The sequence below is a fragment of the Mus musculus genome, chromosome 1, assembly GCF_000001635.26.
Source record: "Mus musculus strain C57BL/6J chromosome 1, GRCm38.p6 C57BL/6J".
Lineage (NCBI taxonomy): Eukaryota > Metazoa > Chordata > Mammalia > Rodentia > Muridae > Mus > Mus musculus.
In genome coordinates, this window is record NC_000067.6 from 160,277,994 (window position 1) to 160,300,008 (window position 22,015).

Sequence of the window (22,015 nt, forward strand, 5' to 3'; positions counted from 1 at the left end):
GGATCTGCAACCCTATAGGTGGAACAACATTATGAACTAACCAGTACCCCGGAGCTCTGGACTCTAGCTGCAATCCTAGTACCTGTGAGACTGAGGTAGGAAGCAAGAGAGCTAGAGGCTAGACTGAGCTACACAGTAACTTTGAGGGCAGCTGATGCTACAGAGTGACAGACACCCTCTCTTATAATGCCTGAATATAGTAAGCTCTGCTTTCATGGGTGTGTTTTTAAAAAAAAGTATAAAATACCTAAATTAGTTAAATAAACTCTGTTTTCATGGGTTTGGCTAAAATACTTAGGTTACAGAACAACATACTTAGTCTGGAATTACCTAGATGAAGGGAGCTGGGTCCATGATGTGAAAGGGAAACATGCAGACAGATGGTCCAGTGTGCTGGGCTTGAGCACAGCAAGCGGGACAAGAGCGTTTGCACAGAATGGCAGTCTGGCAGGGGTGTGTAGGAGCCCAGGCAGAATGCAGCAAGTATGCATGGGAGTGCACAATCTGGCATGAGGACTTACAGCAGGGTGGGGAAGACAGCCAAACAATTCAGGGTGACAGCAGGAATGGCAATTTGGTACAACAAGGGAGACTTACCAAGTAAGTTATAGATCCAGACTTAGCACCATCAGGGGATTATAACAGAGAGAACACTGGGATGAGCTCATTGGTACTGAGTTGTAAGGACTGATGGTGCAAAGTCAGTTTTCAGGCATGAGATTAGAAAAATACAGGTGCACAGTGTGTATATGTGTGTGTGTAAAGGGGAAAAAGAGTAAGTGTAAGAGTGTGAGCGTGTGTAAGATAGAGTGTGTATGTATCTGAGTGTGTGAGTCTGTGTGAGTATGAGAGAGTGTGAGTCTGTGTGAGAGTGTAAGTATGTGTGTGAGAGATAGTTTGTGTAAGTATGAGAGTGTGCGAGAAAGAATGAAAAAAAGAGGGAAGGGAGAAAGAAAGAGAGAAGAGAGAGGGAGAGTATATGTGTGTCTGACATTTAGCCATCTGCTAACTTGACCCAGAAGCAATAAATAAATCTAATTGCATATATCTTCCTTTCTAACTACTGCTGTCTCATTACAAAGAGGCAGGGCAACTTAGAAAATACAAACAGGCCTTGAATTCTCTGTGGTTCTAAAACCAAGTTACACTCAAACACTACCAGCGAGGCTGGAGGATGGCCCCGTGGATAAGAGCACTACCCACATGAGCACGAGCATCTGGGTTTAGATCCCTGGCACCTATATAAAAAGCCAGCAGATGAGTCGCTGCAGCCATGGACTCCGGTGCTGTGGATGGCAGACTGGGAGACTCCTAACTCAAGGTTCAGTGAGAGAGTACTCGGTGTCTCCCTCTGGCCTCCGCATGTGTGCAGATACCACAGATATGCACACACCTAAAAATGTCAAAGATCAAGAAACTGTTGCAGAATGCTGATGTCTAAAGAGAGTTGAACATGGGTGCTGCCACACAGCTCTTTAGTAAATTACTTAATAAGTTTCTCCCTTTGAAAACTTAGAAAGGACCAGTTTTCTAGAGTGGTTTTGATATAATCCTACAAGAGAAGGAATTTTCATGTTACCTTAAGGCCTCCCCACTTCACTCACTCTACCATGCTTGCTGCCAGAGTCCATACAAACCAGAGCTCACTGCACTGGAGGGTCTGAGCAAGTGTACTTCAAATTGTTACTGGTCACAAAACAAAACAAACAAAAAACAAAAAACAAAACACAGAACAAAACAAAAACTGCTTATCAATCTAAGAAAAGCTGTTTTATTTCTAAAGCCTTATTTGAATGGTAAGAAAGCTAGTCACAAAATTCACACCTCGATCTAAAGCAGGAGGCAGGTAACATCCAGCAAAAGGCCAGCTTATATACTCTTTCTCACAGTATTCCTGCCACATGACTGCAGGAAGTGAGAAAAAGTTAAATATTAATGGAGCCTTCTTTTTTATTCTCTGTAGTTACTAACAGACTGATGGGAAAAGATATGACACACAGGGTCATCCATCTGCATGGTGACCCTCCACACACCCAAGACCCAGGGCACTCCATGTCTGCTGACTATGCAGACCCAGTGCCCTCCGTCTAGACAACCCACAGACACAGTGCCCACTGTCTAGTTCACCCTGCAGACAGAGTGCCCTCTGTCCAGACCACCCTGCAGACACAGTGCCCTATGTCTAGACCACCCTGCAGACACAGTGCCCTATGTCCAGACCACCCTGCAGACACAGTGCCCTATGTCCAGACCACCCTGCAGACACAGTGCCCTATGTCCAGACCACCCTGCAGACACAGTGCCCTATGTCTAGACCACCCTGCAGACACAGTGCTCACTGTCTAGGCACCCTGCACTGTTTTCATAGTTTTGGTCATAAATGGAAATTGGCTGACTAGATAGTACTTCATTATTTACTCTAAAGTAAAGGATGATCAGTTTATTTTAACTTTAGAGACCTATAGCTTATCAATTAGTTTAGAATGCTTGAAAATCTCTAAACCAAAGCAGAGCTACAATACCTTATTAGTTTAAAACTAAATTATCTTCCAATAATGAAAGTAAATGAGTGACCATTCTAGCACTGGGATCAATAACAGGATCAATTTAATATTGATTAAAAAAAGGCAAGCAGGAATCTACACAGATTACAAATGAAACATAATCCTATTGGAAGAAGAAAAAGAACTAGATGCTCCTTGTAAGTTGGTCCTTGTTCAGGTTCCTAAGTTCTGCCCAGTCTTCTATGTCATCAGAAACAAACGCTCCCTGCTTCCTCTTTCCTCTCCAGTGCTCACTCCCATTGGTGACTCGACCGGGTGTGGCCTCGTAAAACATGTGGCAATATCTGCTGTGTCTTTATTCTCTTTTTGAAAAAGCATCTGAGTCTCACAAGACTTAGCCAGAGCCTGCTTTGATTTGGCTATGCTTCAAAAGTCTCACAAAGAGAGCCCTGAAAGATCAGTGAAGAGGACTATCCTTTGGCCAGTGTAAGGAATGACTTCCCTTATTCACATCCTCAAGCTTAGGTTAAAAATGGAGCACTAGAATATCAATCTCACCATTAGCAGTTGGGATAGTAAATTTTATCTCACAATATAAAATGAGAGACATCCTTTTGTGTCTCCTTATAAAAGAAATAGGAAATAGTCATCATAATAAAAAAAAACCCTAAAGTTTACTAGACACATACATATATTCACTACCACCACCACCCAGTGCCCACCTAAAGAAGGTACAAGAATGCTGAGAGTCTGCTAAGGATCAATAAAAACGTATGCAGTAAGCATCCATGTCACTTACTATTTCAATCTGCCTTAAAGGAGGACAATGATGGAATGACTTTTAAATGCTATGTCTCTGTGACAATCTTGTTTGTCAACTTGATTGTACTAGAAAGAATCTGGGAGCTTAGCCTACTTCCCTTTCAGAAAGATGAACTAGGGGTGAAGGCCTGCTGCACTGTGGACAGCACCATCTCCCATCTGGTGATCTGGGAAGAACAACACAGGAAAACAAAAAAGTTTCCCCAGCCCTCAATCCCTCACTTAAAAGTAAAGGTCAGCCTAACCCCCAACAGAGCTGGGATATGTCAGTAAATTTCTGTCACTCCCAGTTCTGTGATCGTTCCAAAAGATAATGCTAAATTGCAGAGGATTCAGCATTATTCAAACTGCAGTATTTCGGGATGACAGGACTGCTTTGTATTTAAAGCCAAATCATTCCAATTCTGGATATAAACAAAGTACTTGAGTAACCCTGGCACATGGGAAACCAGGAAAGGGGATAACATTTGAAATGTAAATAAAGACAATATCTAAAAAAAAAAAAAAAAGGAAGCTCATCTGTACCCTTGAACCCTTGACTGAGAGTAAGCAGATGCAGAGCTCGTGTTTTGTGTTCTATACATGAAAAAAAAAAAAGTGTAGGGAGGGACAAGAGGGATGGCCACATGGCCATGAGAATGAATGCAAATCTGCAAGTGACAGGAATGGGAAGGGGTGTGTGTGTGGGGGGGGGTGCATCTCCAGGATGAGACTAAGACATGAGATAAAGGAGGCTCCCAAAAATCAATGGGGGTGACCTTAGCTGTGACTCACAGCATCAGGGACACGGAGCCTGCAGAGGCCACCTCCTGTAGCCAGACAGGAACCCCAGAGAGCAATAGAGACACTATCCCACCCACAAAACTTTCTACCCAAAAGTTGTCCTGTCTACGGAAATGCAGGCACAGGGGATGGAGCAGAGAGTGAGGGAACAGCCACCCAATAACCAGTCCAACTTGAGACCCATCCCATGGGCAAGCACCAATTCCTGACACTATTAATGATACTCTGTTATGCTTGCAGACAGAAGCATGTTGTCCTCTGAGAGTCTCCACCCAGCAGCTGACTCAGACAGATATAGATACCCACAGCCAAACAGTGGATGGAGCTTGGGGACTCTAATGGAAGAATAGGAGGAAGGATTTCGGGCCCCAAAGAGGATAGGAACTCCACAGGAAGACCAATAGAGTCAACCAACCTGGACTCTCAGAGACTGAACCACCAACTGTGGAGCATATACAGGCTGGACCTAGGCCTCCCTGAACATATGTAGCAGATGTACAGCTTGGTCTTCATGTGGGTCCTGAGCAACTGGATCAGGGGCTGTCCTAAACACTGTTGCCTATCTGTGAGATATGTTCTTCTAGCTGGGCTGCCTTGTCTGGCTTCAGTGACAGAGGATGTGCCTAGCCCTGCAGAGACTTGATGAGCCAGAGTAGAGGTATACCAAGGGGATACTCTCCCCCACCCACTCAGAGGAGAAAGGGAGAGGAGATGGGAGATGGGGGATGGAGGAAATGATTGTGGGAAGGGGTGACCAGGAGCAGGCAGTGAGTGGGATGTAAAGTGCATAAATAAATTAAAAAAAAAAAACAAAGAAAAATCATGATAACATATAATTTCTTAGAAGCTAAATTTATATATGACTCAGCAATTACTTGTAGGCATTTCTCAAGAGACCTGAAAATCTGGGTGGGAATATTTATGCCTGTCTTAGTCAGGGCTTCTATTCCTGCACAAACATCATGACCAAGAAGCAGTTGGGGAGGAAAGGGTTTATTCAGCTTTACATTTCCACATTGCTGTTCATCAATAAAGGAAGTCAGGACTGGAACTCAAGCAGGTCAGGAAGCAGGAGCAGATGCAGAGGCCATGGAAGTATGTTACTTACTGGCTTGCTTCCCCTGGCTTGCTCAGCTTGCTTTCTTATAGAACCCAAGACCACCAGCCCAGAGATGGCACCACCCACAAGGGGCCCTCCCACCTTGATCACTAATTGAGAAAATACCTTACAGCTGGATCTCATGGAGGCATTTCCTCAACTGAAGCTCCTTTCTCTGTGATAACTCCAGCTTGTGTCAAGTTGACACAAAACTAGCCAGTACAATGCCATTATTGGTAGTCAAAAACTAGAAACAAAAAGTTCATACAAGCAACTAAGCAATGCTGAGAGTTGAAGAAATAGTTTTCCCCAGAGAAGAACACACCAATTGGTTATCCATACCAAATGGTTAGCCCTGAAAATATACTTACATGTACCTTTATACAAATATGTGTACACACACACACACACACACACACACATATATTTGTGCTCCCAAAAGGAAAGGCATGAGGGAATGTTTTAGGGTGAGCACACACAAACACACACACACATTCCTCCTCTGAAAATATTATATATATTATATATCATTATATTAAATATATATGCATACAATAACAATTAATGAAAAAAAGGGACACGATTTGAAAGAAAACAAGGAGTTTTCTCATGGGAGATTTTGTAGGGAGAAAAAGGAAGGAAAAAATATAATTATATTATGATCTCAATTTTTTTTTTCAAGTAACAAAAAGAAGTTCAAAAGTTAGGAAACAGATAAATCAAACTCAGGCACTTATATTTTGAAATACTATTATGTAATAATAAGGAAGAAACTGCACATATATAGCATAGCAGAGGAATCTCAAAAATCAGTAGACTAAATAAGAGAAGACAGGTACAAAAATACTACACATGATACCACTGTATCTGTATAATATTTTCAGAGTAGCAAATGTATAGACAGGAAGTAGGTTGGAGTGATGGGAAGGTAGTGCCTGCAGAGGAGCATGAGGGAGCATTTTGGGGTAAGACAATGAATACACAGATCTCTATGGCACTGCATGGTGCAGGCAGGTGAATATAAGATATAAGAATTGTATGTCTTTATAAAGATGCTCTAAAAAGTGAAAAGCCCTTTCTGCAGAAGTCAGAAAAGGGTGACTAGCACAAAGCTTTCCCAGTCCTTCCCAGGCCCAGAGTCTCCTGTGTGCACTGGCAGGAGGCGAGGAGGAAGAGGTGGAGGAGGAGGGAGAGGAGGCGGGGAGGATGACAGCAGGTCAGTCAGTCATCACTCAGCATTGGTCAGCACCCTTGCTCATCAGCAGTCTCAGCGCACTCTGGGTGAGCCTTCTCTCTGACCTGGTGTGGTTGTTGAACAGAAGGTCTTATGTGTGTAGTTTTATATTTGTGCTCCCAAAGGAAAGGCTGTATCCTTGTTTCCGTCCACTTAGGCAAGACAAGGACAAGAGCTACATCCCACCCAGGACCCACTGCTTAGACAGAAGCAGTTATCCAAACTGCAAAGGCACCAACTGTCCTTGGCCCTTCCAACTGTGGAGTGAGAAAAGCCACTAGAGTTTAGAATAATATAATTATATTTTAAAACATGAAAAAATGTAGCTCATCCCTCAGCATTTGTTATCTGCAGTGTTTTAGGCAGTCTTTATGAACCATTTGCAGACCAGCAATAAGTATGTCCTCATATAATTACAGAAAAAAATGTATGCATCAACTTCTGTTGGTTTTCAATATTTAAGATCTGTTGTAGATAAATATGCTGGGGACTCTATCCTGGACGCTAGAATGTTCTAAAGTGTATATATTTAGAGAGCTTTAGAAAGTTACTGAAGCTTTTTAATTTGCTTCCATCTTGGGTGCTGAGACTTTACTGAAGCAAAGGATTGCCAGCCATTTTGGTGTCATATACACACTGACTTTAACACAGCAGTAAGTGAAAATTTGCCCCATTCTGCTGTGGTTACTCCAATACACTTTTAAGATAGCTACGTTGTATTTAAAACCTTTATTTCAGACAATCCACTTACAGTAGAGAGCTAGTATTACTACTGGCCACACCATTTAAAACAGAACCAGAACTGGCTGTGCAGTAACTCAGCGGGTTTCAGTACCTTCTGCTGCCAATCTCTGGGACCCACATGATAGAGGAGAGGGCACACCTTTCAAGCTGTTCTCCAATCTTCACATGTGCTCACCACCATGCACACCAAATAAAATAAAAAGTTAAAACCTTTTAAAACTTAAAAAATAAAATGTAAAAGCTATAATAGAATGGACAGGCAGTGCCAGGAGAAACCTAAGTTAGGAGTTAGAGTGCCCCCTTCTTCATCTCGGGTGATACAGGGTTAGGTTTCAGAAAGTCTGCAGAATGGAAGGTTTTGCTAAACATATTTGCCTTATCACGAGGAGTCAATCAAAAGGAGAGGGGGGAAGGCATGCTGTTCTTCAGGAAAAACAAGACAAACAGCACGCCTGCCTGATAGCCCACAGGTACAAGTCTCTGAAAGCACGGACTTTACAGCTGTTACCTTGATCATACAGCAGCTGTGTGCAAGCCAAACCTTCAGGGAAAACAGCAAAATCCTTTGAGCTGGATTATTTTATTATATAGCTCTTCTAAAGAAATCTGTAGAGAGCAGCCTATGTTGGATATGTCCACTGAGACCCAAGGAGACGGTTTGTGTCATATAAAAAGGCACATTTTCCCACAGTGCCAGGCAATAATTAAAATCTGAACATCAATGATATTTAATGGGAACAGAAATGAAAACAACTAGCACCGGAAACTGCTAAAATGGCATATATTACAGGTGTATGTCTTTGAGTTCAAAGCCAGCCTGATCTACATAGAGAGTTCCAGGCTAGCTAGGGCTATAGTGAAGTCCTGGCTCAAAAAAGGAAACACATAAACAAAAAGTTTGGGGGCTGGAGAGATGACTCAGCAGTTAAAAGAACTTGTTGCTCTTGTATAGGACCTGTGTTCAATTCCAGGCACTCACATGATAGCTCACAACCATCCTTAACATCAGTTCCAGGGGGTCCAATGCTTTCTTCTGACCTCCATAGGTACCAGACACACACACATGATATGAATACATGTATACATTCAGGCAAAGCACTTGTATACATAAAATAAAAATTTAAATCTTCTAAAAATAGTACATATTCCAATTATTGTCACTAGCAAAACCTCTAAGACATATAGACTATAATATATAACCAAAATAAATTTTATTATGGTTCCTTTTCAGATAATCTAGAGGAATAAGAATTCAACTACTTTCAACTAACTGGCACACCTTCTTTCTTAGATGATACACACTTTCCATATTAACTAAACGTAACTAATTAGATACAGCTGGCAGCACCCCAGACAGCTTCAGTCTGCGCCCTACAATCTGTTCTTGCTCATAACCTGCTTTGAAGTCACAGATATTTCTAGATTTGAGGGCTCTCTTCCAAGAACACGAATGTTTCTTGAGATCACAGAGCAAGAACGTGACTTTTGCTGCTATTTCTTTTAATAAGATACATGTTTGGCCACCAGAATTCTAAGTGGGAGTTCAGCTTATATAGGATGACACAAGTGTCTTGGATACATCTTTGAATGACTTTTTCCAGGGCTGTGGATGTAAGGTGATCTGTCTGTATATATTGCCTGGTACCTTTTGTGAGAAATTAGAGAGCCAGTTGGCATGGAAAATAGTAAAATCCACAGAACAGAACACAATCAGCTGTCTCATTTGGATACAGAGCATATGGTGTATCTCATTAACGCCTGCCTGCCTGCCTGCCACACAAAATGTGTCTGACCAATCTTTCGTGGCTTTGATTTTATCTAAACAACGAGTTCACAAAAGCAGAAATGCTCCCCTAACTTAGTTTATGCTTTGCACATTTCAGGGGTGAAAAAAAAAAACCCAAATCTTATTATTGCTTAAAACAGGCTGCAGAGAATAGGGGCTACTGTGAATAGCAGTACCCTAAACAGACCAATGAGCTCACTTGAGCCTTGTCAGCACATCACAGAAGCTCCTGGGGGGAAACGAGTATCTGGAATGAAATCAGTCTTGGTCTGGGAAGAGTTGAAGAACCACGGTCTTCAGTCATCTTTATCTCCATTCTACATTATCAAGATAAGCACAGCGCATACCTGGGAGCATAAAGCATTTCACAGAGCTCAGTGGTGTGTCTCTATGTGCAGCAGCTTAGCAGAATCAGAGAAAGGGAGGAGGCTTTGGTTTTAATAGCAATAAATGATGACTCAATCCCCTCATATGATTATTGTTTTCAATCCCTATGCTGCTGAGTGGGTAATACACACATAAAGCCCAGGCTGCTGCTGCGAGCATGCGCTCAGGTCTCATATGGTTCAGAAAAAGATCTCAATATTCTTAGTTACTGAAGGAAGACAAATCTTTGTATAAAATTCCTTTATGTGGAATACTTAGAAAAGAAAAATTTAAAGGAACAAACAATAAATTAGAGGTTCTCGGTCTTGGGGAGTACTAAGGGGATGTTTAACAAGCACAGAGACTGTTTTGGGAGTTTTGAAAAATGTTTAATGATACGCGTATAACATTGTGAATACGTGAAACTAACATGATACCTACTACACTGATAAGGCACCTAACATGAAAATAATTAATACCACTGAGGTGTAAAAATTAAGACAGTTATAAGGCAAAGTTTGTTATACATATTTTATCACCATTAAAAAAAAAAAAAAAGGAAAGAAAACCACAAGGAAGTTTCTCCACACCCACCAGAATGGAAATTTAAAACAAAAAGCTGAAAGGATAGCTCACGAACAAAGTTTTGGTTCTCTACTACAAGACACTCTTGTAAAATTAAGATCCATAATCTCTGACATAAGCCATCATAGCAGTATTATTTGGCAATATGCTAAGTGATTTATTAATGTTTCTTAACTTGACATAGAATTTTATACCCAGATTTTTCTCCAATGCAAGTGAATCTTTAGTCAATATTATAGCTTTACCCTTATCCATCCAAACTGTGATTGTGGAAATATCAAATACTTTATATATAGCTACATCCTATTTTAAAGCTTTCTAAAACTGTATTGTATACACCTAATCAAAATTGCTTTGGTTTTTAACATCTCAAATCTCCTATAATGTTCATCATTAAACTGTCCCCATTAAACAAAGCATTTTAAAGTTTCCTCCCAAACAAACTGCAATACCACTTTCTCTGAAATGATAGTCGATAGACAGATAACCATTCCTATGAGAGCAGACTCTTCTATCAATATGACATCAGCCCACAGCCTTAGTTGTAGGAACTGTTTGTCCTTTTTAAATCGGCCTATACCCAACACTATATGGATTTACATAGTAATACATAGTAACTGAATATCCTTTATCAAAAAAATGCTTGAGGCCACAAATATTTAATATTTTGGATTTTTCTTTTTCTTTTGGAATATTTGAGTGCATAAAATATCTTGAGGATAGGGCCTTAGCCTAAATGTAATATTCACTTGTATTTCACAAATAGTTTACACATAAACTGAAATTAAATTTATAATATACTTAAAGATATAGCTGTTTGACTGTCACTCATCACAGAAGGTCAGGAATAGAATCTTCCGCTGTTAACGACATGTCAGTATTTGGAAAAGGTTAGATTTTGTAGCATTTTGGACTTCAGGTTTTCAGTTTAGAGATGGCGATTCTATGTCAATCAGTTGTCCTCTACCTCCTACATGAATATTTCCTCCCCCGGTGACCCTGCTATACATCTAACATCCATCAGTGACTACTCAGATTCACAGTACAGCTGTGGAAGGCCGCTCTCAACATCAGCACTGATCAAACCATAAACCTCATGAAGACAGGAGCCAAGTGGATCTCACTATTGTCTTTACTCTTAGTATTAATGCATCACTGAGCAAAGTAAATAAGTATTTTATTATTAAAAAGCTTAAGTTTCACCTGGCAGTGGTGGCGCACACCTTTAATCCTAGCACTTGGGAGGCAGAGGCAGGCAGATCTCTATGAGTTTGAGGCCAGCCTGACCTACAGAGCAGCCAAGGATACACACACAGAGAAACCCTGTCTGGAAAAACTGAAGAAATGACAATCCAGAGAATGCCCAACCTGGGGAATCCATCCCATATACAATCACCAAACCCAGACACTTTTGTGGATGCCAACACGTGCTTGCTGACAGAAGCCTGCTATAGCTGTCTCCTGAGAGGCTCCACCAGTACCTGACAAATACAGAGGTGGATGCTCGAAGCCTACCATTGGACAGATCACAGGGTCCTCAATGGAGGAGCTAGAGAAAGGACCCAAGGAGCTGAAGGGGTTTACAGTTCCATAGGAGAAACAACAATATGACCTATCCACTACCCCCAGAGCTCCCAAGGAATAAACCACCAACCAAAGAAAACACATGGTGGAACTTGTGGCTCTAGCTATATTTGTAGCAGAGGTTGGCCTAGTTGTTCATCAATGGGAGGAGAGGCCCTTAGTCCTGTGAAGGCTCTATGCCCCAGTATAGGGGAATGCCAGGGCCAGGAAGTGGGAGTGGGTGGGTTGGTGAGCAGGGGGAGGGGGGGGGGGAGAAACCAGGAAACGGGATAACATTTGAAATGTAAATAAAATATCTAGAAAAAAAAACAGAAAAAAGAAAAACAATAACAGAAAAAAAAAGAGGGAGGGAGGGAGGGAAGGAAGGAGGGGGGAGGGGAAAAAAAGAAAGAAAAAAAGAAGCAAAAAAGGAAGAAAAAAGCTTAAGTTTCAGTTTTATTAAGCTTATAAGACTGAAAAAGAAACAGGCCACATTATAGACGCTATAAATAAACATGCTTGCTCTGGAACAAAGCTTCTTTCTCTTACACAGTCACACAGACATTTTGGAGTTTGGACAAGTACAGCTATTTTGTTATTCAAATACCCTAGAGAAAGTGAATAAAAGTTTAATAACAATGGCAATCATCGTTAAAACAAAAGTTACCTTCAACAGCCATGCTTCAATAACCCAGGAAATTATAATTATAGGTTTGACATCTAACTTATCACCTTTTCAGAAACTGCTCAAGAGTAAAAATGTCCAGATTCTGAATATCAAAGTGATATATAATCAGAAGAATATTGAATATAGTATCCAATGCGTGCGTGCAAAGCACAATTGCTATGCACCTGGAATAAGAATGAATAGCACAGACTCGCAGCTTGGCAGCCTGTGCCTAAATGCTGCTTCCACTTCTCAGCACTGTGACCTTGAAGTTACTTAATAAACTTCCTTTACAAAGGACCTCCCTCATGAAGTTACTGTGCAGATGAATTCGCAGAACGTGCTCTTCTTTTCATTCTGAACATGCACCGCTGTCAAGACGCTCGCTCTCACCAACTGTCAGAGAAATGCAGATGAGAACCACACCAAAACATCACCTCACCCCAGTGAGAACGCTGTTATCAAAAGGGTAGGAAAGAGCAAACACAGGCAAGGGCCTAGAGAAAGAGAACCTTACACACTGCTGCTAGGCGCGAGAATCCATGCAGCCATTATGGAAAACAGTACTGAGGTTTCCCAAAAACTTAGACAGAGCTACCATACGATCCAGCAATTCTACTACTGAGCATACACCCAAAAGGGATGAAATATTTATAGTAATAAAACAAATACCCCCATATTTATCATAGCACTAGTCAAAATAGTCCAAATATGAAATTAATCTAGATGTTTTTCAAGGGATGAATGAATAAGTTACATATATATATATATATATATATATATATATATATATATATACACACACATATACATACATATATATGTATATTTACATAATATAATGCTACTTGGCCAAGAAATAATGAAATCCAAATATTTTCAATATTTTGTTAAGTCCCACTGAGAGTTGACAGACAGTTTATTAAAAACTTAACAAAGTAAATTATTTTCTCTCAGTTACTTATTTACTCAATTTTAGTAGAATGTCTGTCATGTTTTAGCCTTATACGGATGGAGCAAAATTCCTTGTCTTTTGGCAGAAATGTGTTCAACAACCTGTGTCTAATGTCCACAGCAACAGCCCTCATTTGTACCAAATGTAGTCCTCTAAGTTTCATCGTTTTCTTGAACAAAATATCTTATTACATTTTAATTTATTGTATGTACGTGCCCACACACATGCACACATGTGTGAGTATTACTCTCTGCACAGAGGTAGGACCTGAATTCAGACCATCAGACTTGGTGACAAGCACCTTTACCCACTGACTCATCTCTCCATTCCCCAAGCTTCAGGCCTAACAATAATCAGGAAGAAGGTGAATTCACTATAAGGCGAATCTCAGGAGAAAAAGGAACTTCAGAGAGCTTAGTCAACTCAGTAAACTATATAGAGCTCTTTTCTAGCCTGTGATCATATTCTCGTCTCTGTACGTTCTCATCACTGTGAAAGCTGTTCACTAAAACACCTAGTACTCGTGTGTCGTTCTTCAATGACAGGTTATACCTTGTTTCTCAAGGTAATACGATATTGCTCAAATCTTTGAAGAGTTCAAGTCAATGACAATTTGAATTACACATTTATAGGTGACATTAATACTTTAAGTGGGAGATGTATTTAAAAGAAGGAAGCTAAGCAGCTCACATTCAAGAGCGAAGGCAATTTGCACTTTTCAGGTAGTAGCAATAAAAATGATCCTTTCACATGAAGGGACTGAATTAATGTAATTGTGATTACTGGGCTAGAGTACTCTACAGAGAGTCTGAGGTCACACTTTGATTATTTGGAAGAGCTACACTGAGTCTTCAGATTTATTACATATTATATAGTTCTCACACTGCCTTGGATATATGGAATTTCAGATCATTAAATTGCCACCATCTATTAGACTGAAGAACTACAGTAACAGATAACTGAGAATGTTCACCGAAGACCTCTGCTCTCCCACAATCCTCCCCTCATTGTAGTTCCTAGAATAAAAATGGAAGGAGTGACTGGCAGGTGCCTCAGTGCCCTTCTCTAACAGTAGGATGCATATGTTCAGTCAGGACATTACTGCTGTGGACATATTTTTAACTCCTACACTCTAAGAACAGCCTTATGAAGGATGTGCCACCAACTGTTCCAACAGACTGCAAGTGCAGCACTTGGCTGTTAACAACATTAGGATTATTCCAGAAAAGGACTTTTGAGTCTGAACAACAAAGTCTAACTCCACAAACCTTCACATTCTTCTCTGCATTCTGTGATATTGCCCAGGTTAGGAAGTGTTTGCTAGCGAAGTGTTTCCCAAACAAAATGCACATACATTGAAACCTACCTCACATAAAACACAAACACACACACAAATGAAACCTACCAAGGGTTTGCAGTAGGTTCTTAAAGACAATTAACATGGAGCCGTCCTTTCTGCCTCTGAAAGGCACCTGCACATTTAAGAAGTCCCTCACTGTATAGATCTCGATGAACAGTTACACCTCGGTTTATAGAGTCATATGGATGGAGTTCTTAAATTTCTTTTTAGAAAGAATCATAACAATCTCTTTACAAATAAGTATCTTTAAACTGTGAATCACACCTATAATCCCAGCAGTCACGGGGCTGAAGTAAGAGGCCCACCATGATTTTGAAGCCAGTCTCAAATGAGCTTAACTCAATGTTAGACTAAAAATTCTCATGACTACTACCCACTTTCTCATTTCTTTTTAGCCTTCCTCAGCTGCAGTTAGAAGTTAAATTTCCCATGCATGCTCCTGGAAGTGCTATGATTCTGTCTAGAATGCTTTTCTTTCCAACATCCTAACAAATTCATTTGTTTTGTTTGTTTTTCCTTTAAAATAATGCTCAGAACTGCTAGCCAGTGGTGGTGAAACACCTTTAATCCCAGCACCTAGGAGACAAAAGCAGGCAGATCTCTGAGTTTGAGGCCAGCCTGGTCTACAGAGCAAGTTCCAGGACAGCCAGGGCTACATAAAGAAGCCTTGTCTTGAAAAACCAAAAAATAAAAAAATTTAAAAAGCTCAGAACTAGAAAAAAAAAATCAGTAAAAAAGAGCCAGGCGTAGTAGCGCATGCCTTTAATCCCAGCACTCAGGAGGCAGAGGCAGGCGGATTTCTGAGTTCGAGGCCAGCCTGGTCTATAGAGTGAGTTCCAGGACAGCCAGGGCTACACAGAGAAACCCTGACTCGAAAAACACGGAAAAAAAAAAAAAAAAAGAAAGAAAGCTCAGAACTGAAAACTGAAATAGGCATGAGAAACCATTACTGGTAGATATATTCACCAATGCAACTTTGACAGAGAACAATGTAGCCTAATGGGTTTTGTTAAATGCTGTTTATTGGCACAGGGTCTCACTATGCAGCCCATCATCTCTTTATTCATTCCCTAGAAACACTGCCTGCTGACAGTGCCGGGAACTACTGTAGGCAGAGTGGGGAAATAAACAACCCACATGGAAAATGAATTTCAGCACATAACTTAGAAAGGGAAGCAGGAGATACCATTTCAGGGAGGCCTGAAGGGACAGCACGTGACAGGAACAACCAGGCAAAGTGACTCACTCACATCTCCAACGCTGTTCCATCATCAGCTCAGTTGCTTGCACTGTTGTCTCTCCTACTGATTGTCATCTGCTTGAAGGTCTCTGAACCCTCAAAACAATGCTATGTGCTACACAGGAGGAGGGTAAATGAACCACCAACAAATAAGTGTGTAATACAAATAACCACTATCTCATCTTTTAATTAAGCTAAGCTAACAGGTAAGAACACAGCTACATGACTCCATCACTGGTTTTATATGAATTTGATACACAGATCTAAGACTAGAAAAATAGAAAAAGTTATTTAAGAATAACTTTACAGGTACAAAGAGTATAGTGCTTGCCCAGAAAGTACAACACCTGGGGTTCAATCCTCAGCACGACTAAATGAATTAATTAACCTTTACTTCTTATGTGCATAAATGCTGACAGATGTTTGTCATGAATACACAGTAGACCAATAATTACTATTCTTACACGATTCTTTATTGGTTTCCAGTATCCTATATTGTTCACTGGAGTATATATGGTATGTACAGTGCATACCATGCTGGGATGGAGAAAAATGGGAAATAAAACTAAACACAACTCTTGCTCTCGTACAGAGATTAACAATGAAACACACACAAACACACACACAAATGTTATCTGCCAAAGAAACACACAGAAACCACACGAAAAAGGTTTGATTAAGATTTCTCCTAGCCAGTTATAACGTTACAGGAAAAGAAAGGTATCTAAAACTGTTGTTTCGGATGATAGAAATGAGAGAATTCACTATCTGTGAGCTAAGATAGAAAAATAATCTATTCCTCTGAAACTCTAATGGAATTTATCAGCTTTCAGTTATAAATATTGGTAAGAATATACTATATTATTTCTAAGTGGTCACTAATAAGTACTACAAATATTTTAAGTCACTCTGGAAGCAGTGCTTGTATCTCAAAATACTATTTATATTTTTTACTTTTGGCATTGAGGTAGTCATCAGACTTACTAACACATTTTGCTATCTACTATATTAATATATTAATAAAGAATCATATGTCATAATGTCATAAATTTGGCTATTTGCTTTGATCAATGTATTCCAATATCATTAGTTTACTACGTAGCCTTATGTACATCCTATATTTAAAAATATTTTCTTGCTCAAGGTCCACAGGCCTAACCAGACTGCCAAAGAACTCTGTGACTCCACAGCTACTGAGAATCCCTGGACTACAGAACTGGGCCTTGTTGAAAAAACAGCATTGGTTCCTAGAGCTTCATTGGCAAGGCTGCTGTTCATAATTACTTTTGGAAGAGATAAGAAAGAAAGGTGCCAATTCACTGAAAAGTTTCAGGAAAAATGACAGGAAAACTGATGGAACTGGATATGATCATGCTAAATGTAATAAAACAGACATATTTTTCCTCCCTATGCAGAATCTAGATTTATTTTTAAAAAATAGAGCAAAAATGGGGATACGCAGGAGGATGCAAAAGCAAAGGGAATGAATGGGGTGAGGGAGTCTGAGCAAAGTACGATGACATAGGTGCACAAAAATCTCAAAAAAAGATCCACATTCCAGAAGGAATGGGCGTGAAATGTTTATATATTTATAAACATAAATATAATAGGTAGCAAAAACATTTAGTACAAATATCAGTAATATTATTAGGGATAAATTATCATAAACACATAATCTCATTGTAAAAAGCTTTTAAAAATGATTCTAAAAGCAATTTAGAACCTAATTGCACTAACAAGATTTCCATTGCAAGGACTGGGGCCACAGTGCAGTTGGATACTTATCTAAAACGCACAAAGCTCTAGGTTTCTTTCCTAGCTCCTTATAAACTGGCATAGTGCTTCACATAGATAACCTAAGTATTGGCTGTAAGTAAAGGCAGGAGGATCAGGGTTCAAGGTCTTCCTCTGCTACACAATTCACACAATGAATTCAAGGCCATCCAGAACTACATAAAACCCTATCTCCAATTAGAAAAAAAAAATCCCTAGTACACACTAACAGCACAAACCAAAAGGACTTTCCTACTGTTATGTAAATAGCACACATGATTTAGAACAAATTCTCTACTAACTTTTCACATGGATTCAAACAGGTGATATAATACAAATCTAGCTAAAGACTGGAGAGATGGTTCAGCAATTAGGCACACTGGCTGTTCTTGTAGAGAGAGGATGCATGTTCAGTCCCTAACATCCAGAGGTCAGTTCACAGCCACTTGCAACTCTGGTTTCTAGGGATCTGAACCTACATGCACATGGTAAACATACATACGGTCAAGGACACATACACATACACAAAATATATCTTTTCAAAATATATAGTTGAAATGATGGTGATTAGTGTGAAATAGTACGGAAGAATCCATAATTAGGTTTAGTCATGATAGTAATTATAACCCCCAACCCCAAAGTAATATGTTGGTAAATCTGAATTACCATTAGAATTTATTACATTTTCAGTGTGTGTGTGTGTGTGTATGTGTGTATGTGTAGCTCAAGTTTTTATTCTGCTGTATAGAGTTCAGGATTAACTAAACTACTTAAATTATTAAGGAAATAGATATGATTAATCAATCTAGGCATTCCACAACATTTAAATGTATCAAAATATTACATGATACCCAACAAATATGTGCAATTTTTATTGTCAGTTAAAATCATTTAAAATAATTTATTTTAAATATTTACTTATATTTTATATATATGTAAATGTGTGTCTTGGTTACTTTTCTACTGCTATAAAGAGACACCATAACTAAAGCAACTTGTAGAAGAGTTTTTAGGGGCTTGCCTGTAGTTTCAGAGATTTAGAACCCATGACTATCAGGCAGATAGGCATGGTGCTAGAACAGTAGGCGAGAGAGAGCTTCATCCTTATTAGCAAGCAAGAGGCAGAGAGCTAACTGGGAACTGGCTTGGGCTTTTGAAATCTCAAAACCCATACCAATCACACACCTCCTCTAACAAGACCATATCTCCTAATCCTTCCTAAACTGGTCTACCAACCTGGGCTATGTATTCAACTATCTGAGCCTATGGAGGCTATTCTCATTCAAACTACTACAGTGTGTTTGTGAGAGTGTATGTTGAGTTAGCAGGTATCCTCAGAGGCCAGAAAAGGTTAGATGCCCTGGAGCTACAATTTCAAGTAGTTGGGACCTCCCTATAGGACTGGCTGCTAGGAACTGAACTCAGGGTCTCTGGAAAAATAGGAAGTGCTCTTAAGCTACTGAGCCATCTCTCCCACGCCCAAATAGTTTACTTTTTCCAAATAAGTAAATAAATAAATAATTGAGGAATTAAAAACTAAAAGAGGGCTTCTATATTATTTTCATCCTGCTAGAAATCAGTATGTAAACCTTACAATCATCAGGGCTACAGTGTTATTTCTGTTGCTCATTTAGAAGCCCATTTCTAAGGCAGTGTACAGTCCTCACAATGACTTTTAATACTACAGTTTGATACTGAGCTTGAGCTTTGCAGTGAGTTTTTGACATAATACTGGCTTCTCTAATAATATAACCATAATTTTAAATTCCTGTTACCCACACCTAAAATCTGAGTCATTTGATTTTGAAACATAATGTGTCATACAAGAAATAAACCCTTACTACTTCATCTAGTTTATGTAGCTCTGCTGCACAGCCTGACCTCTAACTTCCTCCCCAGTTTCATTTCTTACCACACTGACTCTGATCCTACCATTTAGAGGGCTCTCTCCAGGTCCCCTCCCCCCACTTGAGGTACATTTTCCCAGTTTTCCCATAGCTGTTCACATCTCAGATGGCAGGAGCAGGACCCTTACTGGTACACTACTCCATGTGAAGCCTGGTAAATAGCATCACTAGCTCATGTTTCTGTTTTGTGTTTCTCACTGTAAGACTCACAATAGGTACCACAAATTGCTTTGCACAGGTAGATCTTCTGTGCCAAGAACATAATGCAGTTAGCACACTGTAACAGATCAATGAATATTTGGTTGATGATCAAACTAAATAAAAATGTCAATGGCCAATGCAGAACAATAAAAATCTTAGAGTGTTTTCACCTAGTAGGAGTATAAACACATGAAACAGATTAATAAAAATTAGTGCATTGTGTCAACTATTCCTGTAACAAACGCTTCTATAAAAGGATATTTAGAATTGGTTCATTGTAATAGGAGATAGTCTAGGGCTTCTATGACGTAATTTCCATGAGGTCATCATCCTCAATGGGGTGAGACTTTGTGGTAATAATTGTTTTGAGATCATTCATGCCCCTGCAAGCAGCCCTTTATTCATGTTCCTAACTTTTCAGGACTGTCTATTCCTCACTCCTCTGGAATTTCATAAGGATGTGCACTATGGACCAAATATGGCCCCACCAGTTCTTACGCTGATGCTCTATTCTTAGCAGGATTTGGTCAAGGGATCTTTGGGAGCCAAGCTGTTCCTGAAAGGATGGTTATTCTCTCACAGGACAAAACAAAGGTAAGAAGGTTTGCTCTTTCTTTGCCCTCCGCCATGCTAAGCTACAAGAAGATAATCATCTGGGAACAAGAGGAGGGCCTGCATTGAGAGTCCCACAATGCTGGCAGCCTCTCAGGTTTCAGTCTTTAGAGCTGAGAAAGTTACCCTCACCCAGTCTCTGGTACTATGGCTGCACATTGAACCGACTAAGATATTTCCAAGAAAATCTCCCTAAGGAAATCATCTTGCCCTGCAGGCAGGCAAGCAGTCTTTACAAAGTAACTGCCAACACTACCTCTGACTCCATGTTTAGAGCCTGTCATTCCTACTTTAAGTTACTCTGTGTATAAAAAAAAAAAAAAACCCAGCTAGTTCTAGGATTATGGAATCTTCCTTCCACCACCAATCTCAGTGTTGTTGGCAGTTCACTCCCTAGAAACCTTCCCCACTTACTTCAGTCATAGCTAGTCAAGAAAAAAAGCGAAGATGACACGTCTAGTGTTTCTGCTTTCTCCCTCGTGAAACTGTCAGCACTGTCCCTACTGTCAAGAGCAAGTTCTTACTCAGGATTAAGAGGAAAACAAAATAGTTTAGGGCTGTCTACAGAGGCTCATGTGTGTTACAAACCAGGCTTCCCTCCAGCCCCAGGTCCCTCCTTTCCCCTGTGTAATCTTGGGGGAAAGACACTTAACTTCCCAAAGTCTCCATCTTATTATCCATTAGACAGAGATGACAACTCTGTCCCTATGGTAGGTATCAATCATAAATAAGAATTTTCATCTAAAGAACCTATGCAAGTGGGTTTTAATAAACTCTTATTAGTTATCAATATGACCCAGCTAGCCTCCTGCCCCTCAATAATCAAGGCAGAGTCCTTTATTTAATCAGTTTAGCACAGTTACTGGGGATTATCCCTAATCTATTTTTCTGCACATTAGACTGTCTACTTCCTAGCTGTACCACCCAAGTACTTACTGTCTCAGTTATTTCTGCTCCATCATCTATCTTCAGGGGCATTTCACTCTGACATGTGCTCTTGGTCCATCACGTCTAATGGAGGTCCTGTTCTCCTTTCTCCTTCTTCCTTGTGGTCTCTACCTGTGACCTCCCAAACCAGGAATTGAAACTGTGTTTACTTCTATTCTCCCTAGTAACTGGCTGTAACCACTTTTATTTAACCAATAGTTTTAAATTGGAGAATAAGGTTTGCATAGCATCACTTGATGTACATGAGGATCTGCTCATGGGAGCAATCAGATCTTGGCACCAGTATTTAACATTTGAATACACAGCAACACCAGACTAATCCCCAACACACCCACCAATTATTGTTAGAGGTACTGAATACAGGGAGCTAAGGAATCACAGATACAGTAACAGAAACTATGGGGTTTGTTTGTGTATGTACAGTGAACTAAATGCTTGTGTATTTTATAGTACAAATCCTCATCTTTAATCCCAGAACCCAGAAGGCAGGGTTTTTTAATTCTAGCACTTGGGAGGCAGAACCGGGACAGATCTATGCAAGTTTCAGTCCAGTCTGATCTATAAATGAATTCCTGTCCAGCCAGAACTATATAGTGGGACTCTATCTCAAAATAGAATTAAATTAAAATAAACACAAGTCCTATGACACACTCAGTCCCCAGAAGGGAAGTATACATATAAAAAGAACGTCTGGTCTCATAGGTGTCTCCAGGAAGGAGGTTTTTATGGAAACTAAAATATAGCACTTTTTAAGTGTAGAAGAAGCTATGTGGAATGCTTTCTTAGAAACACAAATGAAAACTACAGAGCTTCTAAACAGGTGTAAGTAGACAACTGAACTACTAGAGAGCCTTGTCTGGACTAAA

The 22,015-nt window shown here is 39.9% G+C and overlaps 1 protein-coding gene and 1 non-coding gene across 12 annotated transcripts in view; both read right to left on the reverse strand.

Annotated features, from left to right (window-relative positions):
• Window positions 1–22,015, reverse strand: part of Rabgap1l (RAB GTPase activating protein 1-like) — a 574,303-nt gene that overhangs the window by 58,820 nt on the left and 493,468 nt on the right. The gene's annotated exons all lie outside the window — the stretch shown is intronic.
• On the reverse strand, window positions 17,871–17,979 carry Mir1927 (microRNA 1927). The gene has a single exon (NR_035448.1). It is a non-coding gene; the product is annotated as a microRNA 1927 (primary transcript).